Below are 18,306 nucleotides of genomic sequence, written 5' to 3'. Positions count from 1 at the left end.
CTTTCCCATTCCCATCCCCCTTCCTTCTCTTCATTCCCCTTTGCCTAATCTAATGAACTTCTATGCTTCCTCCCCCACCCTTATTGTGTGTTAGTATCCATATATCAGAAAGAACTTTTGGATTGGCTTATTTCACTTAGCATGATAGTCTCCAGTTCGCATTTTCGTGGTTTTTTTTTTTTTGAGATTTTTAATTAAATTTATTTTCTCTGATACATAAAAACTTACATATAGTACATATTAAGAGGGGTACCATGGGATGGTTTGATACATATAGACATTGTATAATTTTTAACTCATGGTAAAGGTTATCTGTATTCTCATTTATCATTTCTTCATAGTAAAACTTTCAAAATAATTTATTTTTGAAGTGAAGAGTACATTTTTGTTATACTATAGAGTCATACTACTGTTCAATAACACAACAGAACGTCTTGCTCCTATCTCACTGTAACTCACTACCCCTTATCAATCTTTCCTCATTCCTCTTAACCCTACTCTCCACAGCCTCTGGTAACCGCCACTATACCCTTGTCTTGTTCCTGGTGTTAGAAAAAAAGGTTTTCAGTGTTTCCTTCAATCAGCATGATGTTGGCTATTATGGGTTTGTAATATATAGCCTTTATTGTGTTGACACATATTCCTTATAGATATAATATTTCTGAGGGTTTTTTAAAATTTATGTGTTCTAATCAGTTGTACATGATAGCAGAATGCTCTTCGATTCATTATACACAAATAGAGCACAATTTTTGACTTCTCTGGTTGTACCCCAAGTAGGGTCACATCATTCATGCAATCATACATGTACCTAGGGTAATGATGCCCATGTCATGTCACCATCTTTCCTACCCCTACCCCTTCCCCCTTCCCCTTTGCCCCATCCAAAGTTTTCACTCATCCCATGCCCCACCTGATTGGATTGGCATCCACTCATCAGAGAAAACATTCAGCCTTTAGTTTTTGGGGATTTTGGCTTACTTCGCTTAGCATGATAACACCAACTCCATCCATTTACCTGCAAATGCCATGATTTAATTCTCTTTTATTGCTGAGTAACACTCGGTTGTGTAATTTTTGCATTTCTTGATAAAAGGTACACAGCAGGCTGCTATCCTTTTCTCCTGTTTTGACTTGAACTAGTTTCATTTGTTAACTGTAGAAATAATCCAAAAAGGAAACATATAACATAACAAACAAAATTCATAAAAATTACTCAGGATCAACACCACCCAGAGGTAACCACTTGTTAATCTTAGTATTATGGACTACCATATTGAAGAGGAGGACTACTTTCTGCATATAAGTACACAGAGATCAGGGAAAAAAAATACTTGATATTTAGAAGTTGGTTGCAGTTTGAATTATTTCCCTGAGAGAACGAAAAGATTCTCCCTAAGGAAAAAAAACTTGGCTTTTTGTTTAGAAAAAGATCTTGATATATTTGGGGGACTGTCTAAAATATAGATCTAGAAGAAGAGGAGGGAAAAAAATTCAGTGACTATGCTCAATTTTTTTTAAAAGTGTAAATTTAGTGCTTTGTCCCATGGACACTCTGATAGCAGAATATTTGGGAACTTTTGGCATTTGAACAAGGAAGAGACTGAGGAAAATATAATGTCAGTTGACCCAGAAGAAACTCTTCCCACTTCATACAATCCTGGTAGAACAGTTAATTCCGGTGTCCTAAATGCCCAATCCACCCCATGATAGGTGGACACATGACCAGCATGGCCAATCACAATTCCAGGCCCTGAAGCAATGCAGAGGCTCCTAATGTAAGATAAGCCAATCAAAGTGATCAAAAGACCTTTACCAGAATTTTCCCAATTGATCTGGAGATGATTTCCCAATTGATCTTACATGGAAAGTCCTGAGGATGTGGACTGGTTGTAGGAAGCCATCTTTCAGCCACTCTGTAATGAGAGAGGATGGAGCTAGCAGAGATAGGAGTTAGATTGATAGAGAGAGAGATGGGGAGAGAGAGAGTCCTGCAACTCTGATCAACATTCTCCCCGTGGTCTACCTAAGCCTTCCTATCTCTATGAACTTGTGAATTCCCTTCATAGTGTATATCTGTGATTCGTCATAAAAGGAGTCCTGACTAATGGCATGATGAAGAAAGGAAGATAGAAATATGGAAAGACGAGTATCAGCCACTGGGGTAATTCAGAACCCAGAAGAAGCAGTTCAACAAATCTTGAAACTAATTGGGCAGAGGAGCAGACTTTTCTTAGTCAATAGGAAATTGAGAAAAAAAAATTTTTGCATATTAAAGGAAAAGATAGAATATTCGCAGACATCCAAGTTATGTTCTGTTTTGAAGTAGATGCAAATGTGTGGTAGATAAGCTTTTGTTCCCTTCTTGGGCACATTTTGCTACTCACTCTCTCAACCCTTGCCTTCCACATATAAATCTTGTCCCACATATTTTACTGTCATTTAAAAACCTCACACCAACTGTTTGAGATGTGTCCCTGCCTACACTCAGTGCCAAAGTGACTAACAATAATGGTAATAATAAAAATCATTTGAAGGTGCATTCTTTTCCCATGATGAAACTGCTGAAAATTATCACTCAATATGTCAGGCAAGTACGTAGGACACCTGCCACTGCTTATGTTGGCAAAGCAGGAGTATGAAATAATGAGATTTTTATGTGTGTTCTTTTTATGGTAGGTAGGCTGGTGCTGTGCCGTTGTGCTCTTTATACACAAGTATAGGAATGGAAGCCAAGGTTCCTAGAGTCCTTTTCCTACAACTTCACCTTCACCTGCACTATTCCAGTTGTACTATTACAAACCCTCATGAGGAATGTGTTCCTGTAAACAAATATCAATGTGGCTTCTAAGGGTTTTCTCCTAAACCTTAGAAAAACATAAGAAATGTTGGTTTGAATCTCAACTTAGGTAACTCATCCAATTACTTAAATACAGTGATGAGCTGACTCAGAGTTTGTATGAATCATCCTGAGAATTCCAGATTAGCAATGCAGAAGGATTTTCTTTCTTCTTCTTCCCACTCCTGTTTTTAAAAGCTTTCTAAATGGGAATCTGGCATCGTCTGGGAGTGAGGAATGCAAATTTCTGGAGATAGTAACCCTAAGAATAAGAATCCTCAGGGGCATAAGAACTACCAACCCAAAGCACAGAATATGGTCAGGATACAGAACGTGGGTAGATTTATAAGAATGCACATGTATATTTGCATGGCCATGGGGGACAGCTGAGGCAGAGTTTTGTTTGTCCCCTTAGCCCTCTCCCCTTCTTGAGTTTCATCTGGGAGATGGTGACCTGCCTAAAGACAGACTAAGTTTTTTCACTTTTCTTTGTCATTAGGTTTTTAGCCAGCCTCCAAGATGCCCCCAAGGATCTCTGCCTCCTGGTATTCACAGCTTTGCATAGTTCCTTCCCTACCCCACACCAGGCTTAGTCTGTGTCTTGATCCATTTTGTGTTGCTGTACAGAATGCCTGAGATGGAGTGATTTATAAAGAAAAGAAGTTTATTTAGGCTCACGTTTCTGGATACTGGAAAGTCCCAGATTGGGCAGCCACAACTAGAGAAGGCTGCTTTATAACCTGGCGGAAGTCAGAAGGGGCAAGCCAGCGTGTGCAGAAGTGAAACCTGAGGAGTTGACCTGCTTTATAACTGCCTGCTCACACAGCAACCCACGCAGTCCCACCAGCATTACCCCAGTCCCACAAGAAAGTTATTAATCCCTCTTAACAACCTAATCACCTCTTAAAGACCCCCACCTCCAACAACACCACAATGGCAGTCCAATTTCAACTTGAGTTTCAGAGGACAAATGATATTCAAACCATGACAGTCTGTGTGACTAATAAAATACAGCAGAAATTATTGGGTGTCATTTCTGAGATAAGCTCACAAAAGACACAAAAGACCTCTTCTCTGCCCAGCCCCCACCCTCCCTCCCTCTGATATTATTTGCTCTGGTGGAAGCCATGTTGAGCAACCCTATGGAGAGGCCCACACAGCAAGGAATCCAGGCCTCGTGACAACAGCCAGTGAGGAACTGTTTGCCAACAACCATGTGAGCGAGATTGGAAGTACATCCTCTGGCCTGTGTCAGATAACTTCAGCCCCTTAGCCACCCCCACTTCCCTATGCTGCTCTCAAAATCGTTTGATATAATAAATGTTTGTTGTTTTAATCTGCTAAGCTTTGGAGCAATGTGTTATGCAGCAAGAGATATCCCAAACTAGATGTGACCAAGAAAGAGATAGGTGGCATTTGTGCACATGCCCCTGAAAAGATTAAGTGTGCTCTCTCCTCTTTCCTTGCCACATCCTGAGCTAGCATGCAACCATTCTAGGTAGTGATGAGCCATCTGAGATCATTGGATGACGATGATGCCTAAGGACTATAGGATAATCACAGAGAAAGAGCCTCTCTCTCTGTTATTAGTCAGGAAATACTAGGTTTATTGGCACTGACCAACAACCTCCATTCTCAGTGTTTTAAAAGTAATGGTGTTATTTCTCACTTCCACGAATTTGCTGAAGCTCTGGGCAATTTCTAGGCTAACTGTCCTGTATATCAATAGTGCTCCCAGAAATTTCAGTCAAAGAGAAAAAGAGAGAGCCTTGCACTGGCAACCAACTACTTCTGTGACACACATTTGCACTCACATTTCATTGGCCAAAGCAAGTTGCATAACCATATCTAACCCCAAGGGGGCAGAGAAGTACAATCCTCCCTTATTTCTGGAGCATGAAGTCCTGAAAATACTTTTTTTAAAATCAGAATTACAATCTACCCAGGAATTCAGCTTCATATTGACCTCAATACACCAGTCTTGGACTCTTATCTAGGAAATAGCTGGATACAGAAATAAATTTTATCTTAGTGGAGTTGCAGTGTTTAGGGGCTTCTTGTTATAGACCCTAGTCTACATTGTAAGCAATAAAGGCATTTATCTAGCTAAGAGTGGCCCTAGGTCCGCCTACCTGCTCAGTGGTCTTAAATTGTTGACAAGGAAAAACAGAGGCACATAAACAGTCTCCATTTGTCCTTTCATGTCCATTCTTCATTCTTTTTCATCCTACCCTGTGGCCAAGGAGGATGCCATTGTAGATAGTGTCAGCCAGGATCCCTGGTCCTCTCACTTCTGGTTGGGTTTAGCCAATAAGAGGGACTAGCAGAAGATCATAGGATAAACACAGAGAAATGTCAGCTATTTTTCCCCCGGCTTTGAGCCTATAGAGTTGTGGTTTGACAGTGGCTATGTTCTTCTGCCTAAGGCCACAGTGCAGGCAGGAGGCCATCTCCACAGCCACAGGCCTCTCCACCTTCCAGTAATGTCTCCTTCCATGACCCATCCTAAGCCTAGAAGTGATAACTATCATTAGCCCCAATGCTCCACTGTCCCTTGTTGGTTTCCCTTAATGAGTACCTTTATTAAAGTATCTCCAGTTACCTCTGCCATATATTTCCTGTTGGTTCCCAGACCAATGCAATACTTCTCACTCAAATGATAGTGATTGGCCAAAACAATGAAGAACTTGAGAACTGGGCAGAAATGAATGTCTTTTGGATCAACTGTGTAAGAATCGGAGCAAACATGTTTTCATACCTAGATCCCAGAGTGCATGAGAAAGGTCTTTTGCTTGTTTGTCACCATGATGTCAGTGAAAAGCCAAGTGATGTCTGAAATATTTGTGACTTTAGGCCAAATCATTCCAGTAAAAAAGCTATCTACCTACTTATTTCAAAATTAAAGGGTTTTTTCCCCAAAATATTTCTATTATTCATTTCAAATATCTATCATTGACTTTCCAACCTAACTCATTAGCTGGGTTTTCACTGAACCAGAAGCCAGGAAGCTCTGAATTAGAATATGGAGTTGCCAGGTTTCCGTTTGAACAAGCTTCAGGGAGGTGTCCAAAAATCTCGTAGGCCACAAGGAGTACACACAGCTCATGGAACTTGATTTCTGTCCTTAAAGATTTCTGGGATGGAAATCCCTCTTTGATTAAACAACAGAGCTAGGAAAAAAATGTGGAAAATCAGGTTCTTCATCCATTTATTAAAATATTTACCTATTCTTAACCAAAAAAAAAAAAACAAGAAAAACAAAATAATGTCTGTTTGTTAGAAAGCAAGATTCTATTAAAAGTGTATTATTGGGTTTCTATTTTCCGGTATAACAAAGGTGTGATTCCAGGTTTGGTTGGTTAGCTAGGCCAGAGCTCCAGGCATCTTTTCTGGGAATTTCCTCGTCCTCCTCATGGTTACAAGATAACTGCTCCAGTTCCAGGCATCATATCCCAAATGACATCATCCAACCACAGGAAGAAAAAGCCCAGCTTTCTTTTCAGGCATTTATTTTATCAGGAGGAAAGGCCTCTTCTCAGAAGCTCCTAGCTGTCTTCCCCTTCCTTCCCATTTGTTTGGAGTGGGCATATGGCCCAACTCCATGTTGATAACTGGTAAAGACAGCCAGCACAGCTGGGTGTGGTGCACACGCCTGTAATCCCAGCACTCGGGAGGCTAAAGCAGGAGGATCGCAAATTCAAAGCCAGCCTCAGCAATTTAATGAGGCCCTAAGCAACTTAGCGAGATCCTGCCTCAAAATAATGATAATGTGGCTCAGTGGTTGAGTGCCCATGGGTTCAATCCCTGGTTCACCCCACTCCCCCAAAAAAGCAGACTGGCATATAGCCGAAGCTTATTAAATACCTATTGAATGAACAAAGGGTAAATTGGACCACCATGGTTGGCTTAGACCAACTGCAGCCCATTCCTTGTTGCCCATTTTTCTAGAAAACATTGTTGCTGAAGACAATTGGCATTTTCTTATCAAGAGAGAAGAAAGGAATGAGTACTTCTGGGCAATCAGTCAACAGTATATGCCACATTACACTATTTATTCTTAATGCAGGGAATAAGAGTGGCTCAGTAAAAGAGATAATTATCTCCCAATGGCTATATTATTTTAAAAAAAAAAAGTTTGGACACTGGGCACAGTGGCACACACCTGTAATCCCAGCAGCTCGGAAGTCTGACACAGGAGGATCTCAAGTTCAAAGCCAGCCTCAGTAATGGCAAGGCGCTAAGTAACTCAGTGAGAACCTGTCTCTAAATAAAATACAAAATAGAGCTGAGGATGTGGCTCAGTGGCCAAGTGGCCCTGAGTTCAATCTCGGTACCAAAAAATAAAATGCAATTTAAAACAATGTAAAATAAATAGAAAGTTTGGGTGTTTAAAAAAAACTGCTCACAGGAGAAAGAGTCACACTAGTAAACAAGTTACCATGTTCTAAAGAGAAATGAACTCCGCCCCCACCCCCACCAGCTTAGAACTCAGTTCCTTCAGATATTCTGCCTGCCCAAGCCCAAATTTGGTTTGTATCTTTCCCCCCTCATATTACAACACTTGGCTGCTGGTTTACGCCTCCCTGTCTCTTCCTCCCCCCTGCAGGAGAGGCTTGCATGTGTTTACCAAACCCTCTTCCTTTTCTTTCTGTGCCTACAGCTCCGATTCCCACCCCACTTTGCAGGTGAGTGAACTGTGTGAGTGAAGGTGGTCACTGGAACGTGGGTAAAGTGATGTGGGCCACTTCCAGGCCTGACCATAGAAACTACCCAATCGCCTAAATCCCTTCTAATAGGGAGATGGGGGTTGCCTCCGGTGACTGTCCTCCTTGTCATCCCACTGAATGATGACAAAGAAGAATTGCAGAGAAGTGAAGGGCAGAAACTTTCCCTCGATTTTTGTGAGTTTAAAAGGAATGGGGATGTAGCTCAGTGGTAAAAGTGTTACCCAGCATGCTCAAGGCCCTGGGTTAGATCCATAGCAGCTGGACACTCAACAAAATGTTTAAAAATTCTGGGGAAAAAAAAAAAAGTAATGTCAGTCAACAAGATGCTAAAATGTCTTTGCCATTACCTCAGCACACATTATGTGCAAGCACCACTGTATCTCCACACAGGGTTTCTAAATAGATGTTTGCTGAGATATCAAATAAAAATAACCTGAGGGGGCCGGGGTTGTGGCTCAGTGGTAGAGAGCTTGCCTGGCATGTGTGAGGCACTGGGTTCAATCTACAGCACCACATAAAAAAATTAACCAATAAAATAAAGGTATTGTGTCCATCCAAAAAAAAAAAATGAAAAAAAATTACCTGGGGTCTGTCTTTAAAAGTTCATGTTCCTAGCTTCTTCTCAGCAAAAGAAACAATCAGTGAGATGAATAGAGAGCCTACAGAATGGGAGCAAATCTTTACTACAAGCACATCAGATAGAGCACTCATCTCTAGGATATATAAAGAACTCAAAAAACTTAACACCAAAAAAACAAATAACCCAATCAATAAATGAGCCAAGGAACTGAATAGACACTTTTCAGAAGAAGTTATACAATCAATCAACAAACCCATGAGAAAATGTTCAACATCTCCAGCAATTAGAGAAATGCAAATCAAAACTACTCTAAGATTTCATCTCACTCCAGTCAGAATGGCAGCTATTAAGAATACAAACAAAAATAAGTGTTGGGGAGGATGTGGGGAAAAGGCACACTCATACATTGCTGGTGGCACTGCAAATTGGTGCAGCCAACATGGAAAGCAGTATGGAAATTCCTTAGAAAACTTGGAATGGAACCACCATTTGACCCAGCTATCCCACTCCTCGGTTTATACCCAAAGGATTTAAAGACAGCATACTACAGGGACACAGCCACATCAACATTTAAAGCAGCACAATTCACAATAGCTAAATTGTGGAACAACCCAGATGCCCTTCAGTAGATGAATGGATAAGGAAACTTTGGTATATACACATAACGGAACAATACTCAGCATTAAAAGAGAATAAAATCATGACATTTGCAGGTAAATGGATGGAGTTGGAGAATATATGCTAAGTGAAATAAGCCAATCTCCAAAAACCAAAAGGCCGAAAGTTTTCTTTGATATGAGGATGCTGACTCATAATGGCAATTTGGTGGGGGGGGCCACCGGAGGAATAGAGAAACTTTAGATAGGGCAAAGAGGAGGGAGGGGAAGGGAGGGGGCAAGGGGGCAGAAATGATGGTGGAATTAATTATGTACATTACCCTAGGTACATGTATGAAGATACGAATGGTGTGAAAATACTTTGTGTACAATCAGTGACTTGAAAAATTGGGCTCTATATGTGTAATAGGAAATGAATTGCATTCTGCCATCATGTATAACAAATTAGAATTAAAAGAAAAAGTGCATGTTCCTGCACCAGACACAGTGGCGCATATCCACAATCCCAGTGACTAAGGAGACTGAAGCAGGAAGATCTCAAGTTCAAGGCCAGCCTCAGTAATTTAGGCCCTAAGCAACTTAGTGAGAGCCTATCTCAAAATACAAAATTTAAAAGGCTGAGGATATAGCTCAGTGTTAGAGCACTTCTGGATTCAATCCCAGTATTAGAAAAATACAAAACCTTCAATATTTGGGGGTTTTTCCCATTAACAGGAGAATGGATAAACATGTCATATTTATACCATGAAATACCTACCACACAGCAATAAGAAAAAAAAAGTCATAACAATATAGAAAGACCTCAAAAACATGCCATCCACAAGTTAAAAAAAAAATGCTTTAGGAGTCCATTCATATGAAGTTTAAGAAAAAGGCAAGACAATTCTGTCGTGATGTAAGAGTGGAAACTACTTCTAGACAAGAGGAGAGGTCCAGGAACCTGGACTATAAGAGGATTTTCTGGGAAGATAGAAATGTTCTAAACCTTCCACAGGTGCATATGTGTAATAAATCAGTGAGCAGTACACACAATCCAATAAGATTTGTTTATTTTACTTTAATTCTAGGCAGGTGGCTAGACTCACGGCTATCCAAAGACAGACCCACATGCCTGTACTTCCCCACCCCTCCTTCTCTGAGTTTCTTCCACTCCACAGGCCCCAACAACTTTTGTCTTCTTATTTGCCAGACATTTCCTGTAGCCACAGGTCTCTGCTCAGTCTCCTTTCTAGAGTTTTCTTCCACTGTTGTGGCTGTGAGTGCACTAATACTGATGCTCTGTATCTACCCCCTAACCACACAAGGCAAGTGAACAAGGGAGTCCAGAATGGGTCACTACCTAGATCCCCACAGGTTTGGCCCTTCTAGACACCATAGTTGCTATTGTCACTTCTTTCTTTATGGCTCTTTTAAATCTTCCAAGTTCTATTTCTTTCCTTCATTGCCATCTTTTTCTCCAGTTAACTCCAGCTTCGGGGAATGAATTAAAAAAAAAGTTAATAAATTTTGGTTACTGAATTCAGTTAGGACCACTGTGGTTTTGGACACCACTACAGATAGGTTTGCCAAACAGTGGCTGTTGTGGCCAAGCAACTTAGTGAGCCACTGGCAAAGAAGGGTGTGGAACACCTGAGGCTCAGACTCCCGGAGGCCAAGATTACAGACAGTTAAATAAACGGGACATTACAGTTGGATGAGGATGATAATCAGTGCAGGCGTGGGTCAAAGTTCTCACATGTTTAGCTTCTTGTGACTTAATTCTCTGCTCAAAACTTCACAAACTATAAACTCTAGATTTTTCAGAGCAAGGTGCCAACACTTTTGGCCAGAATCCGACGTTTGTTCCAGAGTGGAACAAATGCATCTCTGCCCACGTTTGAATCACAGCAACCTAATCCCACAGGAGAAAGAAAATGGAAAGTATAAAATATAGCTGAACTACTGAGTCACCCATAAAAGTGAGAGTGTGGGTGAACTTGTTGAAATTAAGGAGGCCTCCTGACTCGGGAGCTGTCTGTCCCTGAGGTCAGACAGCTGTCTTTGCTGGACTGCTGTGTGTGGAAAGAAGAGGGAGCCAGAGACATTGCTTCCCAAGTGGACCAAACGTGCTGAAAGGTCACATTCAAGGCCAGTGGTTCCCAATGATGGCTGCACACTGGAATTACATGGGGAGTTTAAAAACCCCTGCAGCCCGAGGGCTGGGTTGTGGCGCAGTGGTGGAGTGCTTGCCTTGCATGTATGGGGCACTGGGTTTGATCCTCAGCACCACATAAAAATAAAAAAATAGAATAAAGGTATTGTGTCCATCTACAATATTGTAATTATATATATATATATATATATATATATAATAAATAACAACAACAACACTGCAGCCTGGAACCCCCACCCCCCACCCCAGAGATTCTGATTTCACTGGTCTAGGGTGTGGCCTGGACCTGGGATTCTTCAAAGCTCCCCTGTGATCTTCAGGTGCAAACTTGAGGACCACTGTTCTAGATTCTAGAAGTTAGATTCTGCAGGGTACCCTGAAGGCAACCAAATCCTCAAGAAATATTGGTTGTAAGGACAATGGTAATTTTAAAATAGAAATATATTTCACACAACATAAATTCACCATTTAAAAGTGTGATTTAGTGGTTTCTCATCTGTTTCTTATATTGTATAATCATCACTACTATCTACTTCCAGAACATTTTCATCACCCTATTATGGACTGAATATTTTGTCTTCCCAATATTTATATGTTGAAACCCTAACCCTTAGTGTGACAGCACGGAGGTGGTATCTTTGGGAGGTGAGTAGGTCATAAAGGGGAGAGCCTCATGCATGCAATTACTGCCCTTATAAAAAGAGACACAAGAATTCTCTGCTCTACACCATGTGAAGGAATAATGAAGTCCGCCATTTGCAAATCAAGAGGTAGGTCCTCACCAGACACAGGCACTGCCAGCATCTTGGTCTTGGGCTTTCCAGAACAGAGAAACAAGTTTAAATTTATTTGTTTAAACCACCAGTCTGTGGTAATTTGATACATATCCTAGATTAAAACAACCCCCAAAACAAATCTGTCTCCATTCTCTCTTCCCCTCAGCCTCTGACAACCACCAATTTTACTTTCTGTCTTTGTGAATTTGCCTATTCTGGGCATTTCATATAAATGGAATAATATGTTATGTGGTCTCCAGTGAGGCTCAGTATACTTTCAAGGTTCATCCTTGTTTTAGCTGGTATCAGTACTTCATTTCTTTGTATGGCTGAAAAGTATTCCAATGTATGATTTGTCACATTGTATCTGTTCATTATTGATGGACATTTGTGTTGTTTCCACTTTGGGGCTGTTCTGAATAAAATGCCTCTATGTGAATGCTTGCATATAAATTTTTTAAACATATACTTCAACTCTTGGGTATATATCTAAAATTAACATTAATGGGTCATGTAGTAATTCTATATTTAATTTTCTGAGGAATCACCAAGCTGTTTTGTATGGTGACTACCCCATTTTTTTTTAAAGAAAAAGAGTGATGTTTTTTATTAAAAATGGAACTACGTAATATAATTCCAAAAAGTCAGATGATGCTACATAAGATATTTCTGTTTCTTTTTGTTAGAAAAAAAAGGACTTTTATGAAAATGTCTCAATTTTTTCTTCCATTCCTCTATGTCCAAGGCTGAAGGCAGATTATATTTTAGGGTCCATTACATCTTCTTAACTAAAAGATGTTACTTTTCTTTCAGCCTTGGCCACCTAGAATACAGTCTTATGTGCTTTATGACTTCATGCACACAAAAAAGTCGAAAACGACTATAACACAGCAGCTTCTCATCTTAGGGGGGTGAATAGGGTTCCATCATTGGACTTAAACTGTGTTGTTTGCTTTTGCAATTGTCTCCACTAACTGTAAGCATGCATTCACAGGGTTAGCTGTGGCACAATCTGGTCCTTCTGTGGAAGAATGAAAAAAAAAAAAACACTTTAAAAATAGCAAATGTCCCAAGACTCTTGAAAAAGTCAACAACAACTTCCTCTTCCAGGAGAAAAAATCCCTTCTTTCATCCCCAAATGTGGATTTACACATGTAACAATGTGTATTTGTACATCAATTGTTATTGTTTGTTCAGATGTGAAATCAATCTTGACGTCGTGTCCATATGCTTGTTTATCACATCACAGGGTTAACTGCAAAACTGGACTTTAGCTTATGTCCAGTAAATCTGTCACAAGATGAACTAGGATTTAGAGACATATTTCACTTTTTAACATCTCTTTCTTTTCAAGTTACACAAATATTCGGAATTCACTGCTGCAGTCTCAACTGTGCTTATCATATAGTGACTGAAACTGAAAGACTTAAAAAAAAAAAACCCTGAAGTCATCCAAACTTGCCATTAATTTAGTCTTCTTGGAACAAAAGGCAAAGAACTCATAAATACCATTACTTAAGCACCTGTTTCAAATTAAACATCAGCCTTCAGCTTGCAAAATAATTTCTTGATAATTAGGCAAACTATAGCAGAAGACCCATGTGAGTTGCTTTTTTCTTTCTGGAGAAGTCAGCAAATTGGAACAAAAGAAAAGCAATCTTTTCCATTCCAAACCACGGAGGTATGTGTAGAAAGATATCCACTTTTCATTGGGGAGAGGGGCTGGATAAAAGAAGCAGGATGACTCTGGAAGACAACATAGAAATACCTGCCATGGCCTATGTTTAAATTTTGTTTTGACATGAATATAAAAGCATCTAAAATTCAACAAAATGTTCTTCCTGTATGATAAGGATCCTTCCATGGTCCAGCAGACGCATTCAATCTCCTAGGGCCTGCCTCCCCAAAGACCAGATGGCCAGATGGTCAAGGCCCACCTCACTCCACCATCTTGGCTTCTTCTCACATCTGCCAACCCCGTGGCAGGCCCCATTTCATAAGAATTCCAGTTTTCACACATCTTTTCAAACACTTGTTATTTTCTTTTTTTTTTTTTTATTAAAATCATTCCAACAGGTCTAAAGTGGTAATCATTGTGATTTGGGTTTGCATTTCTCTAATGACTAATTATATTGAATATCTTTTTGTGTGCTTATTGGCCATTCCTGTATCTTCTTTGAGAAATACCTATTTAAATCTTTTGCTCATTTTTAAATGGGGTTGTCTTTTTATTGAGTTGTAAGTGTTCTTTATATATTCAGGATACTAATCTTTATCATATGTGTGATTTTCAAATATTTTCCCCATTCTGCGGATTGTCATTTTCTTGCTACTATCCTTTGAAGAACAAAAGTCTTTAGTGTTGAAGAAGTCCAGTTGGTCTTTTTTTTTTTTTTCCTTCTTTGCTTATGTATTTGGTGCCATAGCAAAGTCATAGTAATTGTGATAACAAATAGCATGGTTACTTAATCTCTCTTTAGCTGTGGTAGGTAGCATCTAAGATGGCTCCAATGTTCTTTACCTCCAGCTACTCAGGCTCTTATGTCATCTCTCTTTGTTTGTGGACTAGACCCAATGACTCACTTCAAACACATACATTATGTCAAAGTGATGGAAAGTTGCTTCCAAGTTTAGGTTACAAAAAGACTATGACTTCTCCCTTGTTCTCTTTTGCTCAATCTCAGACTCATTGGAGGGAGCCTGCTGCTGTGTGTGAGCTGCCCTGTGGACAGGCCCACATGCCAAAGAGCTGAGGGAAGTCTCTGGCTCACAGCCAGCCAGGAGTGACACACCACTGAAGCTGCACCCAGATACCCAGCCCATGGAAACTGAGATCATAAATACTTACCGTTTTAAGCCACTCCGTTTTAGGTTAGTTCATTATATGGTAATAGGTAACTCAGGTGACTTCCCACAAAGGCAAAATGAGGGGCAATAGCAAGGTAAACTAAAGCCCCCACCAGTAAAGCACTCTGCCTCTAAAAATTAAGTGACCAGAATGTAGCCATTGTACCATGTGGTGAACCATCTCAGCACAGCCGGTTTTATTTACTGAATGGATTTCCAAGAGCAACAAAATGTATCAATACAACTAATTTTAGATCAGTAGCACTTGTATCTCTGAAACACAATAAAAAAAATATAAACCCATTTCCCCTACTTTTCCCCCTTTACCTTCACCTGATTGCACCACTTTCAAACTGGTGTGAATTGAAGAACACAAGCAATTATCTAAGCAAAATAAAATTAGGAAAACAATGTATTTATCCAAATAATATGTAACCTACATAAAGTTACCACGTGATCCATTCCCAAGGCCCCCCAGATTTCAAATATATTTTCTTATGGTCCAAATGTATCCTGTTTGGGGTTCAGAAAAAGACTTGCCATGTCTTTTCCAAGGTCATTTAGTAAAACACAAGGTCAAGCAGAAACCATCTGCATCTTTTTCTGGTTTAGATACTTTGATTCCATTTCAATTAGGTGTTAAGCAGGGATTATGGAAGTTTATGGGAACTCAGGTGATTTCCACTATTTTGGACTTGCTTCGTATGCTAGCTGCAGAGGTCAGACCAAGCCAAAATGGAGGCACTCATGCTAAGAGAAGCAGATAAATCTCCAAATAGACCAGCTCCTCCTGAAAACAGGAGACTTTTTCTGAGACCAACAAAAAGCCAGAAGGAGTCTCATCCACCTGAGTCAACCCAGTAAGGAAATTCTCTCTGCTTCAACCCTTAGGAGAAAGGCCAGGGTTTTCTTGCCTTTTTTTATTGTTCTATTTACAAAAACCAACTACTCTGTCATGCCCAGCATAAAATAGAATGCTACACTGTAACCAGGAAGGAAAGGCTTTACTACTTGTTGTGCTCCATTAAAACTCAGAAGTCAGGCTGGCCAGGAAAACAGATTTTATTCAAAAAAGGAAGACAGAGGAGAACTTTTTCTTTCTCACATCTCCATCTTCAGGGATTCAGGGGCAAGGAAATTTCCTATTAGAGGAGAAGAGGCAGAATGTGATGAAAAGTAGGAAATATACATATGTAGATTTAGCTAGGCTGTATTAATTGGAAACAAGTCACAGCCCCTCTGCCTACATCCTCAGTATGAGGAATTTGGAAATTTAAAACAATTTGGATGGTGGGGCACTCCTATATTCGAAGTGATTGGAGAGTCTGAAGCTGGAGGGTCACAAGTTCAAGGTCAGCCTCAGCAACTTAGTGAAGGCCTGTCTCAAAATAAAAAATGAAAAAGGGTTGGGGATATAGCTGTGATAGAACACTTGCTGAGCATGTGCGAGACTGGATTCCATCCCTTGTACTACCCAAAACCAAAACAAATGAACACACATACCCTCACAAAAAAAAAAAAAAAATGGAACTTTTAATTTCAAAGGGTATCTATTTCAGCATCACCAATTTCTTGAATAACAAATGCAAGCCAATTAGATCCTTAAACTAAATTTGCAATATGTCATTTTGTCTTCTGACATAGGTTATTGCATTTATAACAACAATTGGGAGCTGTGGGGGTTAATGAGTGAAAACCCCATTAATAGTTGGGAGACTCTGCAATTAGATAAATAAGTCATAGACTATGTCTAAAGCCAAAAAAACTTTTAAAACAACAGCAGTAACCTAAGGGGCCTTGTGGATGGGCTCCACCGAGTCTAAAACCAGGATAATGATCAGGGAAGTGGCCTTGCATTGTCCTAGGGGGAGCCACAGCAAGGGCAGACAGAAAGGTTACTTTGCTCCAAGGAGCCAAGCAGCTGGCCAGAGGGAAGAAAGAACCTTTGGTATTCCTGCTCCGGCCAGCACCATCATTCCTTTCATCTTCTCTCATAAGGAATCCACTAGGGTGTCCAGTTCTGACAGGAAATACTTATTCCATAAAAGCTCATGAGCATCTGCACAGAAGTGGCCTTTCCTCCACTTGATTCCTTTGCACTCTGTACTCCTTCCTGCCTGGAGGAGTGGAGAGCAATGAGAAAAGTCACAGCAAAGCATTAGGAACTTCAAGGTCATTTAGTAAAATTAGCCAAATCATTTTCCAGAACCCCAGACTTATTTGGGGATATTAAAGTTTGGTAAGATAGACTCCAGTTTTACAAATGAAGACTGAGCGCAGTTTCTTCTCAGTACAGTAAACATGGACACAGAGGCTACCAGGTGGCAGACCAGGGCTGGGCACCAGGTGCAGGGAGGAACAAAGCTCTCCATAGATAGGCTCCCCTCAGCATCTGAACTCAGCATTTTAGTTGAGCTCCCAAAGGCCAAGTTTCCTGCCAAGTATAGAAACAATTGCTCACCACGACAGCAGGCACCTTCAGAATTGGACTCAGATTAAGGATCAAGCAGAAACTCAGATAAATTTGAATAAGGGGCTTGGCCTTCTTTACTAAAAATAATAAAGCCAGCCGGCACGGTGGTGCATGCCTGTAAGCCCAGCGGCTCAGGAGGCTGAGGCAGGAGGACCAAGAGTTCAAAACCACCCTCAGTAAATTAACAAGGCCTGAAGTAAGTGAGATCCTGTCACTAAATAAAATATTTAAAAAAACGGGCTGGGGATGTGGCTCAGTGGTTAAGTGGATGCACTTACCAGTACCAAAAAAAAAAAAAAAGAGTAAAGCCAAACTCTACACTGGGATGTCCAGCAGAATCTCCATAGCTGGTTTGCACATTTTGAGATAAGGGTTCATCCCTGAGGGGGTAGAGGAACAAAACTATCTCTCTAACTGCTCTGTTTTCTCCTCTCAGCAGGCAACAGAAGATAGGCCCCCAAATAGCTTGCCTAAACCCATCTGTGAAGTTAAGATAAAATCATCCCCCTTTTAGACAGGAAATGCCAGAAGGTTTAGAAGAGTTAATGGCCCTAGGGCTACTGGGGGTTGAAGATCACCTTCAGCCTTGGGCAGCAGAGGCAGGAGAGGAGGGTGAGGAGACTGGGTAGCTGGAGCAAAGAGGGACTGTCTTCCAAATCCACATCCAAGTGGTGCCTCCTGGTGGTGAGCCACCAACCTGGGCCCTGGGACTCCAGCCTGCAGGGTGAGCGGAAACCCTGGGGAGCTTCATACCAGGATAAACACACAGCCCTGGGCTCCCTGCCCAGTAGAGTGGAGAGTGATTAATGTAAAGGGTTTACACAATTTATGTAAAGGGTTTACACAATTTCCTTTCCACAGAAGCATGGTCCATCCTAGGCGAATGATAAACTTTGGAATGGGTTTAGGAGACTCTCTCATATCTCATTTCTAAGGAAATACACCCTCAGATGCCACTCTACTGAGAAACAAATCCTGCAAGTTAGCATATACAGCAAAGAGAAGACCTGTGTTCAAATGCAGTTGTCCCTTGGAGATCCTGAGGGTTGGTTCCAGGACCCCAACAGATACTGAAACCTACGGATGCTCTAGTCCCTTATATAAAATGGTGTGACATATACACTATGTAGCTCCTCCATATGCTGTAAATCATCTCTAGGGTATTCATAACAACTTCACACTGTAAATAGTTGTTATGCTGTATTGTTTAGGGAATAATGACAAGGAAAAAAGTCAGTATGTGTCCAATACAGATGCAACTGTTATAGACCTAAGTCCTTTTCCATCTGTGGTTG

The sequence above is a fragment of the Ictidomys tridecemlineatus genome, chromosome 9 (genome assembly GCF_052094955.1).
Source record: "Ictidomys tridecemlineatus isolate mIctTri1 chromosome 9, mIctTri1.hap1, whole genome shotgun sequence".
Taxonomy (NCBI): domain Eukaryota; kingdom Metazoa; phylum Chordata; class Mammalia; order Rodentia; family Sciuridae; genus Ictidomys; species Ictidomys tridecemlineatus.
Note: the sequence above shows the minus strand (reverse complement) of the source record.